This window comes from Nycticebus coucang, chromosome X, assembly GCF_027406575.1.
Source record: "Nycticebus coucang isolate mNycCou1 chromosome X, mNycCou1.pri, whole genome shotgun sequence".
Taxonomy (NCBI): domain Eukaryota; kingdom Metazoa; phylum Chordata; class Mammalia; order Primates; family Lorisidae; genus Nycticebus; species Nycticebus coucang.
This window is the reverse complement of record NC_069804.1, coordinates 128,415,492-128,428,000: the sequence shown is the minus strand read 5'-3', so window position 1 is coordinate 128,428,000 and position 12,509 is coordinate 128,415,492. Positions and strand designations below refer to the sequence as shown.

The following is a 12,509-nucleotide window of genomic DNA, read 5'->3' as shown; positions in this document are numbered from 1 at the left end:
GTTTGAATTCTTTGAAGACTCTCGATATTAGCCTTTTGTCAGATGTATAGTTTGTGAAGACTTTCTCCCATTCTGTAGGCTGTCTTTTTACTATGTTAATTATTTGATTTCTGTGCTGAACTTGAGTTTTATTGTCTCATTTATTTATTTTTATTGTTGCTATGTTTGCTCTTGGGGTCTTAGTCATAAGTTCTTTGCCTAGGCCAATCAATAGCTAGAAGAGTTTTTCCTACATTTTCTTCTAGAATTTTTATGGCTTCAGGCCTTACATTTAGGTCTTTAATCCATCTTGAGTTAATTGTTGTATATGGTGAGAGATAGGGACCCAATTTCATTGTTCTGCCTATGGCTATCCAGTTTTCCCAGCACCATTTATAGACTAGGATGTATTTTCTTCGCTGTATGTTTTTGTCTGCTTTGTCAAAAATGAGTTGGTCATAGCTATATTGTTTTATTTCTGGGTTCTCTGTTCTGTTCCAGTAGTCTACGTATCTCCTTTTATACCAGTGCCATGCTGTTTTGGTTACTATAGTCTTGTATCATTTGAAGTCAGGTAACGTGGTATCTCCAGATTTCTTTTTGCTTAGGATTTCTTTGGTCATTTGGGGTCTTCTTTGGTTCCATATGAAGTTTAGGATTATATTTTCTAGATCTGTGAAAATGATTTTTACATTTTGATGGAAATTCCATTGAATCTGTAAATTGCATTGGGCATTATGGACATTTAAATAATGTTGATTCCTTCAATCCATGGGCATGGGTTATTTCTTCATTTGTTTGTGTTATCCTTCATCAGTGTTTTGTAATTCTCTTTGTAGTGCTTTTTCACTTCCTTTGGTTAAGTTTATTCCTAGGTATTTTACAGGGTGCTCCAAAAGTCTCAATACATCAGAAAATTATATAACAACATAAATCTTGGAATGTGTTCACCAGGAGTGGGAGAGAATACTTTGTGTATGTGTGGAAAGAGGTGACCAACGTGTAGAGAATAATTTGCGTATATTTTGTAAAATTTTGTAATGAATATTTTGTAAGTAAAGGTACATTTAGCTATTCCATTTTCCCTATGTATGGTAACTTGTAGGACACTATGAATTCTCTGTATTTTCTTTGCAGCTATTGGAAACAGTATTAAGTTCTTGACTTGATGCTCAGCTTGATTGATATTGTACAGAGAAATGCTGTTAATTTGTGTATATTGATTTTGTAACCTGTGGCTTTACTGAATTTCTTTATCAATTCTAGAAGTCATTTGGTGAAGTCTTTAGGGTTTTCTAGATACAAGGTATTATTGGAGGACAGAAATACTTTGACTTCCTCTTTCCCAATATGGATGTCCTTTTTTTCTGTCTCCTGCCTGATTACTCTGGCTAGGACTTCCAGTATTGTGTTAAATGGGAATGGTGACAATGGGCACACTTACCTTGTTCCAGTAATTAAGGGGGATGTTTCCAGTTTTTCACCATTCAATAATGTTGGCTCTGAGTGTATCATAAATGACTTTTAATAATTTTAAGGAATGTTCTTTCTATGTCCAGGTTGTTGAGGATTTTTATCATGAAATGGTGCTGGACTTTATCAAATGCTTTTTCTACATCTATTGAGGTGATAATATGGTTTTTCTTTTTAATTCTTTTTATATGGGAGATCACATTTATTTATTTGTGTATATTGAATAATTCTTGAATCCCTCTAATGAAAGCAATTTGATCATGGTGAATTATCTTTTTGATGTGCTGTTGGATTCAGTTTGGAACTATTTTATTGAGGATTTTTGCATCTATGTTCATAAGGGTTATTGGTCTATAGTTTTCTTTTTCTCTTGTGTCTTTTCTTGGCTTTTGTGTCAAGGTGATACTGGGTTTACGGAATTAGTTGGGGAGAATTCTTTCCTTCTTGGGATGTTATGGAACAGTTTCTGTGGAATAGGGAACCACAACCTTCTAAACTACAACATCCTTTTCACAGCCCATACAATTAGCAATAATTGTCTAATATCATTTAAAATCCAGTCCATATTCATTTTCTCAATTTCCCCTACCTTAAGTCAGGTGTTTTTTAAAATAGGGTCCAATCAAGGATTCCATGTTGCATTTGGTTATGTCTCTTAAGCAACTTTAAATCCAGAACAGTTACCCATTTGCACCTCCTTTTTTCCTTCCCAACTCTGATATTTTCAAGAAACGAGGCCGTTATCTTCTATAGTATTCCACATTCTGGACCTGTCTGATCATTTCTTTAGTGGTGCCATTTGACTTGTCGCTCTATCCTCAGTATTTCTCCTTAACTGGAATGTGAATACCATCCTTCTTTTTGATTTTGTCTAAAACCCATATAATAGCCAGTATGATAGACACTCATGTACCAAGAGATTAACATACTTCCCAAAGCATCAGTATCATCAAGAGAATCTGGACATATGTAAGGTGGTGGGGGAATTATTGGTGGAGCAGAAGGAAATAGAGGCAGCCAGCATGACAGGAAGTGGGGTGGTGGTGGTGGCGGCGGTGGTGGCGGGCCATTGAATTTTAAACCTGCCTTTCCTAGTCCCAGTCCTGACCCTGGCATGGGGGGAGGCTGAGGGAGAAAAGAGTTCCATGGAGTAGTTTTTGACTTGATGTTATTTGATTTATTTCCAGGAGACCTGGAGTTCTCACTTTCATCTGTTGAAACTTGACTTTTATTTTCATTCTCTTGAGCATTTCGTTCTATATTATTAGTTACTTCAGAGGTTGGGGAAAGTAGATCAGACAGATTTTGCTCCTCTCTATTTCCATATCCAGTGTAAACCACAACACAGGTTTCTCTAAAAATCAACTGAGGCAATGGTAGCTGGGTAAACGCAACCATCTTCTGACCAAATGGCAGAACATTTGTCACCAACTTTCCACTGTTTCAAGGGCATTGCAGTTTTCTTTTTTTTGGCTTTTATTCTTCTTAGCAGGTTTTCTTCTAGGTGTGCCTTTTGGTTTATCTGAGGTTTCACAAATGTCACCATTCTTTAGAGCATGCTTAAATGAAGCCACAGCTTTATCATAAGCTTTTATCAATGCCGTATCGTCCCAAATGTCAGAATCATCACTCTGGCCTGTACCTCCCAGGAACAGCATCGAGTCCTCTTGCTCTGGGACCACACCTCTGCCTCCACCACCCCTGTTGCCACCCATTCTGTTTTTTTTTTTTTATGTAGACATTTAACTTTGTGAACTTCCCCCTTAGCACTGCTTTATCTTCAGTACCAACAGAAATGGGTCTCTAACAAGGAAGTTACAGGAGACAGAGTTCATATGCACATGTAGGGGCAGAGGACTGGAAGCTTACACTGTAGATGTGGCCTACTTTGCCTACTTTCAAAGTCAGCTCTGTCTTTGCACACATAACAGGATACTCATCAATGCTTCAATGCATCATGGATGACATAAAATTGCACAAAAAAGCATACAGAAAGAGATCCCCACATTTCTGATGCCTGTGTGGCAGATATATAACCTGGGTTTGTGGTAATCTGTAAAATAAGGAGTTATAGATAATAGATAAATTAACAAGTACCTGCTAAGCAATTTGTATCTCTGCTTGTACCAGGTGCTGTGGAGTGGATATAGGAAAGGGAGAGAGAAGGGTTGGAACAAATCATATATGGGCTTATAGGCTAAGGGAAGGAATTTGGATTTTATTCCCAGTCCAATGAGAAGTGTTGGGGTCCTGTCCTAGGGGCAGGGTCTGCTAAGACCTGTGGAACTGGCACAACCGACTGAAGAAATACAAAGTTAGGAATGACAATAAAGAAAGAGACATGAGTAGAATTTTCAAAGGTGGGAGCTCAGGGGACCATAGCCCATTTGTAGGCTCTGGGAGTGGTCCCGAGTTTCTGTTCCTCTCAGCTTTTATTTAAATCTCTTTGCCCAGGTGGTCAGCTGAGGGAGGGAACAAAGACACCAGCAGTTTCTCTGAGTGAGCATACTAGCTCCTATTGTTATTATTATTAACTTTAAGGATGTGAGCAGTTTTGAGAAATCTGAAACTTGAGCCTTGTTGTGGGGAGGGGAAGCCTCCTGTTTGGAGTCACACGCACAGATTCCTAGGGAGGTGCACACCACTAGTTCACTAGTGGAGTAAAATGCCACTGGCGTTAATCTCCTCCGAGGAATTGGTGGGAGAGAGGCATTTTCCTCTCATCACCACCACAGAGGATTGTCCTCTGCCATAAGGGATGTAAGCCCTCCTGCCCGTATCTCAGCACTGGAGCTGTTCACTTGGTGTCTGCCCCAGCCAAATGCAAATCTCCACAATAGGCATCTTCTTTGTCTGTTTCATGGGTAGGAAACAACCTAGCAGATGTATCTTTTCTAGAACTTGCCATAGTCTTTTCTATGGCCATTATTTTCCTCAGAATGTTCACAGACTTAGCAGGGGTATTTGTGTAAGCTGTATCCCCAGTAGGCTAGAGTTTCAGGAAAGGCCAGAAACTTGTTCAGATAAGAAATTTAGCAATGGCTGGCTTAAAGGTAAACTAGCTGACTTTTCTTTGTTCCGACTCCTTCAGCTTACTTTTTAATTTTCCCTTTTTCTGGGGGTGCCCTCCCCTGCCAAGAATGGGTCTTCAGTTCCCATTCTGCCTGCAGAGAAGGTGTTGTGTGAAGTTTGAAGCAGAGGAACAACATTACTTGATTAACGATTTTAAGACGATCACTCTGGCTGCTGCCTGGAGAATAGCCTGCAAGAATAGCAAGGATATGGAGAAAAGGAAACCCTTGTACACTGTTGGTGGGGATATAAATTAGTACAGCCACTATGGAGAAGAGCATGGAAGTTTCATGGAAAGTTAAAAATAGAATGACCATACGATCCAGCAATCCCACTGCTGGGTATATACAAAAGAAAGGAAATCAGTATATTAAGAGGTATCTATACTTCCATGTTTATTGCAGTACTATTCACAATAGCCAAGATATGAAATCAACCTAAGTGCTCATCAATGTATAAACTAATAAGAAAAATGTGGCACATTATATACAGAAGAATATTATTTTGCTATGAAAAAGAATGAAATCCTGTCATTTGCAATAACATGGGTAGAACTGGAAGACATTATGTTAAGTAAAATAAGACAGACACAGATAGATGAATTATCACTTCTTTTTCACTTATATATAGGAGTTAAAAGATACTGAACTCATGAAGATGTAGAGCGATGGTTACCAGAGGCTGGGAAGAGCAGAGTGCAGAGGGGGATTAAGACAGAGCAATTAATGGGTACAAAGTATAGTTAGGTAAAAGGAATACAATTGGTAACATAATAGGGCAACTATAGTTAAAAAATAATTTATTATATATTTGAAAATAACTAAAAGAATGGAATTGGAATTTTTCTAACAAAAGGAAATGCTAAATCCTTGAGGAGATGGGTACTCCAATTACCTTAATATATTCTATATACACACCTATTATGTACCCATAGTAATTAAAAATAAAAATGTAAGCATTCACCTTTAAAAAAAAGAATTAATAGAAAGTATAAAACAAGTTGCAGTCGGCTTCCACATGTCTACTTTGTTGGTCCTGCTTTTGCTGTTACTGTTGTTACTCCCTAATTCTGGGTATGTGGATTCAGTGCTCCAAAAGGCTGTTTCCTGCTCAGGCACCATGCCTCATGCCTGTAATCCCTGCATTTTGGGAGGCCAGAGCATGGCTTGAGCCTAGGAATTTGAGGCAAAGTGAGCTATGATTGTGCCAGTTCACTCCATCTGGGGCTACAGAGTGAGTCACCGTCTCTCAAAAAGTTAGGATATAGCCACCAGAATGATGCCAGATGACTTTATTTGCAAGATCACATGATTACGTGTATAAGGCACACATTTCATCTGTGATCAAGATTATTGACAGTTTTCAATCAGAATTTTTCAATCAGCCCATTGATAAAACAGGTGGATTTTATATAGAACAGTGTTTGTTAAAGTTTAGTAAGAGGGTCATCTACAGAATTGCCAAAAAAAAATTTAAAATATTAATTTCTCAGGTCCACTGCAGACCTAATAACTCAGAATCTCTGGGCATGGGGCCCAGGAATCTACATTTTTAACAAGCTTCCCATAGAACTCTGTTGCACTCTAATAATTTTTTAAAGCACTTCTATAGTACTAATGTTTTTAGATTTTTTTCCTGGCTTTATTAGGGCATAATTGACACATAATATTATGTATTTAAAGTACACAGTACGTTTTGATATACATGTACATTCTGAAATAATTAAATCAAGGTAATTAACATATTCATCACCTCAAATAACTACTCTTTTAAAAAAGGAAAGAATCCCCTAGGTACAAATCAGTACTTTCTTGTTAATTCTTAAATGTTTCCAGATATAGCACCTTGTAAGCTTGGATTTAAGGATCTACTTTTATTTTGGTTTAGTGCTTATTCTTAAATTTCTTGGGGTGAGATCCCTACAAAAATAGCTATTGCTGTAGTACTTTAGTTCAGTTTTGAGTCAAAGAGCCTCTAGTTGCTCCTTTTTCTCCAGCTGTTTAACTCTATTACAGAGTCAGTGTGTTCACTCAATGTGTACTGCTGGTTAAAGTAGTGGTTCGCTCACCTGAGGGTGCATCTTTATCACCTAGAGAGCTTGTTTAAAACACAGAATGCTGTGCTCCATCTTCAGAATTTCTGATTCAGTGGCTTTGAGAGAGGATCCCATAATATGCATTTCAAACAAGTTCCTGGGTTATATTGTTGTTGCTGGTCTGGTGATCATACTTTGAGAACCTCTGAGTTCTCAAAGGAACAAACTTAGGCCTTCTTCTTAAGATTTGTGTGTGCTAAAAATGGTTCTCAAATCCGATAGCACATTGGAGTTACCGGGAAGCTTAAACAACATACGAGTGCCTGGGACTTGCTCCAGATTAATTAAATCAGAATCACTGGGGGTGAAGCCTAGGCATGATTTTTTTTTTTTTTAATATTCTCAGGTGAATTCAATGTTGCAATCTATTTTGCCACAAGCGTCGATCCAAATTCCACTCTATTCCTCCACATCTTTCCACAGGTAACAGAATGATAAAGAGAGAATGTAACCACCTCTTTACACTTTTTACTTCCTCCATTGGACAGATTCCCTCATTGTACCATGTTGCTTAGGGCCAATCTTGCTTTTTAATCCCAACTTTGACATATTTTCAAGGCTCCTGACCCTGAATTGGAGAGACTTTGCATGCCAGCATACTCTTCTTCTGCCCTGTGTTAGTAGTTCTACAAGTCAGTTTTTTTAAAACAATAAACCATTCATCACCAGAATTATTATCCTGGAGGGTTCTATACTGGAACTTTTTTCCTTTAGAATGTTTGCAACAGGTGATGTTTTTAACCTCTTTATTTATAGCATCCTCCTTCATTGGAGCATGCCAAGAAAGTGACACGAGTTGGAATGCCTTAATTGTTGTACATTCATCATGACCATAGCTAGGAACAATACTTTGGATCATGATGGATTCTTTTTCATTAATATCTTTTGTAGACTGGAAAATCACAGTTATGCCATGAAGAGAATACTTTCAGAGAGCTATATTGATGCTTAATTTGCCTGTCAGTGTGTGGGTGGGGTGGAGAGCATGTTCTTCCCAGATTCAGTTTTACCTAGAACGTGGAGTTAATTTGGGAAAGGAGCTTCATGGAGTTAGGCAGAGAATGTTGGGAACAAGTTGAGTTTCTACTTTAATTTCTTCTTTTTTTTTTTTAAGTTTGGCTCTCAAATCTGATTTATTAATTTATAAAAAAAATGACTGTGAAGGGGGATAATGTATTAGGAAAGATGTGATGAGAGAGTAATTTCTTCTTTTACTTGTGTACTCAACAGAGAATTTCTGAGGCTCTGTTCTAGGTGCTGGGGATACAGGAGTGGACTAGGTAAAGTTACTGCCCTCATGGAAATGACATTCAACTGGCTAGTGTGTGGGAAGGAGACATTAAAAATGTAAACAAGTAAAAACATTACATATATGTACATATAATTTTAATTTGTGATAAGTGCTATGAAAAAAATTTGCAGGGCAGTGGGATAGAGTGTACTGACAGGGAGGCAGGGCTCTGCTGCTTTACCTAGAAATGTTGGAAGAATCTCTAAGGAGGTCATATCTGAACTGAGACCTCAGTGATGAGAAGAAAAGAGTCCAGAACATTTTGTGAGAAGCAGATTCCCAGCAGAAGAAACAAGTGCAAATTTAAGGGACATACTAAACAAACAAACAACCATAACATCAACAAAGCCGGTGAGCAAGGGCAAGAGCAGTCTTAGGCCAAATCATACATGGGCATGTAGGCTGAGGTAAGGAGTTTGGATTTTATTCCAAGACCAATGAGAAGGTATTGTGTGGAGTTTAAAGCAGAGGAACATTACTTGATTAACAATTTTTAAATGATCAGTTTGACTGCTGCATGGAGAATACAGGGATGGTGGTAAGAATGAATGTAGGGAGATCAGACCAGAGGCTGTTGGTCTTATTTAGGCCAAAGATAATGGCACCTTAGCTTAAGATTTTAGCAATGCGGGGGTGAATTTGTGAATAGTATGAATTTTGGGGATATAACCAACAAGACTTGATGAAGAATTGGATATGGGCTTGGAGGAAAAGAAAAGAGCTGCTTGGTTTTTTGGTTAGAACAACTGGGAGGACGTTGGAGGTATTTACTGAAGTGAGGAACAGTAGAGAGAGGGCAAGTTTGAGAGGAAAATCAATAATTCTGTTATAGTCATATTTAATTTGAGATGTTGGTATTGAAGTGGAGGTGCTGGGTCTGGAGCCTAGGAGAGGGAGGTCTGGGCTGGACATGCACATTTCTTTTTTCTCTGACAATTTTTTTTTTATTAAATCATAGCTGTGTACATTAATACAATCATTGGGTACAATGTGCTGGTTTTATATACAATTTGAAATATTTTCATCGAACTGGTTAACATACTCTTCATGGTATTTTCTTAGTTATTGTGTTCAGACATTTATATTCTGCATTTAGTAAGTTTCATCTGTACCCTTCTAAGATGCACCGTAGGTGTGGTCCTAGGCCAATTACCCTCCCTCCACCCATCCTCCCTCTTCCCCTCCCTTCCCTTGCCCCTTTCCCCACATTCTTGTGCTGAAATTAGTTTCATAGTAGGGCTGAGTACATTGGATACTTTTTCTTCCATTCTTGAGATATTTTATGGAGAAGAATATGTTCCATCTCCATCCATGTAAACATGAAAGAGGTAAAGTCTCCATCTTCCTTTAAGGCTGCATAATATTCCATGGTGTACATATACCACAATTTATTAATCCATTCATGGATCGATGGGCACTTGGGCTTCTTCCATGACTTAGCAATTATGAATTGGGCTGCAATAAACATTCTGGTACAAATATCTTTGTTATAATGTGATTTTTGGTCTTCTGGGTATATACCTAGTAGAGGAATTATAGGATCGAATGGCGGGTCTATTTTTAGATCTCTGAGTATTCTCCAAACATCTTTCCAAAAGGAATGTATTAATTTGCATTCCCACCAGCAGTGTAGAAGTGTTCCCTTTTCTCCACATCCGCGCCAATGTCTCTGGTTTGGGGATTTTGTGATGTGGGCTTATCTCACTGGAGTTAGATGATATCTCAAAGTAGTTTTGATTTGCATTTCTCTGATGATTAAGGATGATGAGCATTTTTCAGGTTGGACATACACATTTCTTAATCATCACTGTATAGATGAAATTTAAAATCATGGGTCTGAATGAGCTAGAGAGTGTACGTAGAATAGATAGCTGAAGCCTAAGCCCCGAGGCAATCGGAAGGCTAATGCTCAAGGAATGAGGAAAAGGCAGCAGGGCCAGTGAGGTAGGATGCAAAGCCAGTGAGTGCATTTCTCTGAAATAGGAAAGAATCACATGAATCCAAGAGGAGGGAGTGGTCAACTGTCAACTCATGCTGACAAATTCTGCTGAAAAACCTGTGCCCAGCCTGTCTGACGTAGGGAACAGAATCCTGGTTTGCAAAGCAAAGAACTTGGGTTTCAAGGACTAACGAGAACTGCCTCATCATCCTCATCCTAACCCTCACTGTGATCATCATAATGCTCGTAGTAATGAATATTTTTTCATACCTGGTATGTCTCAGGCACTGTGTTAAATGTTTGTATGCATTATTTCAATGAGGCAAAATCATTTGCTTAACAGTTACACAGTGTGAAGGCCTGGGACAGTGGCTCACATCTATAATCCCAGCACTTTGGAAGGCCAGTGTTGGAGGATCTCTTGAAGTGAGCAGTTCAAGACCACCTTGGGCAATGTAGCGAGAACATGTCTCTCCAAAGACAAAACAAAACAAATTAAAATTAGCTGGGTGTGGTGGCATACACCCATAGCTCCAGCAACCCAGGAGGTGCAGCAGGAGGATTGATTTTGCCCAGGAGTTCAAAGCTGCAGACAGCTATGATCAGCCATCACACTCCAGCCTGGGAAACAAAACAAGTTCCTGTTCTTACATAAAAAAAAAGGAAAATTTACGCAATGAGATCTAGGGCAAATTATTTCCCTTCTTTGAGCCTCATTTCTCTTGTCTCTAAAATGGGCAAGTGGGTTACTTTACTTTTATTTTATTTTTTTTAGCAACAAGACCTTCTCATCTCAAATAGTAAAGTTGCATTGTTTTAATTTTGAGTGTAGGATCTGTGGTCTGATCCACTGAACTGGGCTCCTCCCCCCACTTCTCTACCCTGTGGTTTGCAAACCACTCAACTACCCTGTTTCCCCGAAAATAAGACAGTGTCTTATTTTAAGGTGTGCTCCCAAAGATGTGCTAGGTCTTATTTTCAGGGGACGTCTTATCTTTCCTGTAAGTAGGTCTTATTTTCGGGGAAACAGGGTAGATGGATTCTAGATGCCTTTTGGCTTTTAGAGTTCTAGAATTCAGGTTCTCAGCTTCCCCCTCTCCCTTGTGAGCAATTGCTGACATTACTTGATTGTTGATCACTGTTAGGGAATTCTTTGGCTTTGGACCACAGACCACAGAGTCCCCAGTACACGTGGGACAGTCATGGCCACAGCATTTTAGTGAACTGGTGATGTGAAGTTCTCCCTGCCCCCATTTTGAAGTAAATCATCTGGATGTATAAGACCCAAGGGAAAACCTTGAAAAATATTGGGTGTTTAAGTATTTGATTGATGTAAAAAAAGATTTGAGGGGCTCTTTGTCATCTTTTTAGAAATATCTTTCTCTTTGTCACCTTTAAAACTCTAAAAATTACCGTGCCCCACTCTATAATTTCCCTGCATTCTTTTCCTATCCTCCTCACAGTCTTTGCCACATGGATAGAATGCAGTAGATAGAATCACGTTCACCATTCTGTCACATCCACCTCGCACAGGGCCTGGTCAGTCAACATATATCCAATGAATAACAGAGTCTCTTGTTTGGTGGAAAGGCAGCTACTCTAAGAAGGGGAGGAAAATTCCTTGGCAGATCTCAAAGGAGCCTGGTGCTTCCTGCTCATTTGCTGCTTAGTGGAACATTTTGTCTCTGGGAACTCACTCTGTACGGTGATACAGACTTGAAATTCCTTAGAGTCTACCAGCATGCCATCACCAAGCAGGAATACATGTATTCCTCTTCTCCCGATGTGATCAGACTGCTATGTGACAAGAGTGTCAAATTCTAGTTTGGGCTTTCCAGCTCCAGCTATGATAATGAAATGAAATACAGGCAGGTGAAGATAGGCAAATACAGTCAATAGACTGCAAGGGACAAGATGGACATTTGTGATGTTGTGCTGCAGGGGGCGGGGCAGAGCAGCGATTTAATTCCTGACAGTCCAGAGGCCTTTTGTAGCTGGAAACTGAAGATGCTCACTGCAAATGCCACGTAATGCTGAGTCTGAGGATTCTGACCTACTTGTCAGGATGAAAACCTTGGATGAAGGTATATAGCCTCTCTTTGCCTAGAGCCACATGGTGGAGTAGAAAGAGCAGAGTCTGACTCGATACCTGTAGCTCAGTGGTTATAGTGCCGGCCACATACACTGGGGCTGGCGGGTTCGAACCCTGCCCGGGCCTGCTAAACAACAATGACAACTGCAACCAAAAAACAGCCAGTCAAGCGTTGTGAAGGGCGCCTATAATCCCAGATAATTGTGAGGCTGAGGCAAGAGAATCACTTAAGCCCGAGAGTTTGAGGTTGCTGTGAGCTGTGACGCCGCAGCACTCTACTGAGGGTGACACAGTGAGACTCTGTCTCAAAAAAAAAAAAAAAAGAGCAGAATCTCTGCATGCTTTTCACCTGGCTTTGAAACCCAGTTCTGTGTATTTCTGGTCATGAGACTTTTGGCAAGTTACTCAATTTCTTTGAGTCTTAGTTTCCTCTTCTACAAAATGAGGTTAATGATATCTATTTTGATAAATTACTGTGAGGATTTTATGTGGTTATGTAAAGGGCTGAGCAAATAGTAACCTCTTAATTTATGATAGCTTGCCAAAATCAAACCAGTTTTACCTGTGC

At 39.2% G+C, this 12,509-nt stretch overlaps 1 pseudogene across 1 annotated transcript; it reads right to left on the bottom strand.

The window, feature by feature from the left end:
* Positions 1-2,283: 2,283 nt before the first annotated feature.
* Positions 2,284-3,167, bottom strand: LOC128578333 (survival motor neuron protein-like; annotated as a pseudogene). Its single transcript, XR_008377702.1, has one exon. The product of XR_008377702.1 is annotated as a survival motor neuron protein-like (transcript).
* Between the last annotated feature and the right edge of the window lie 9,342 nt (positions 3,168-12,509).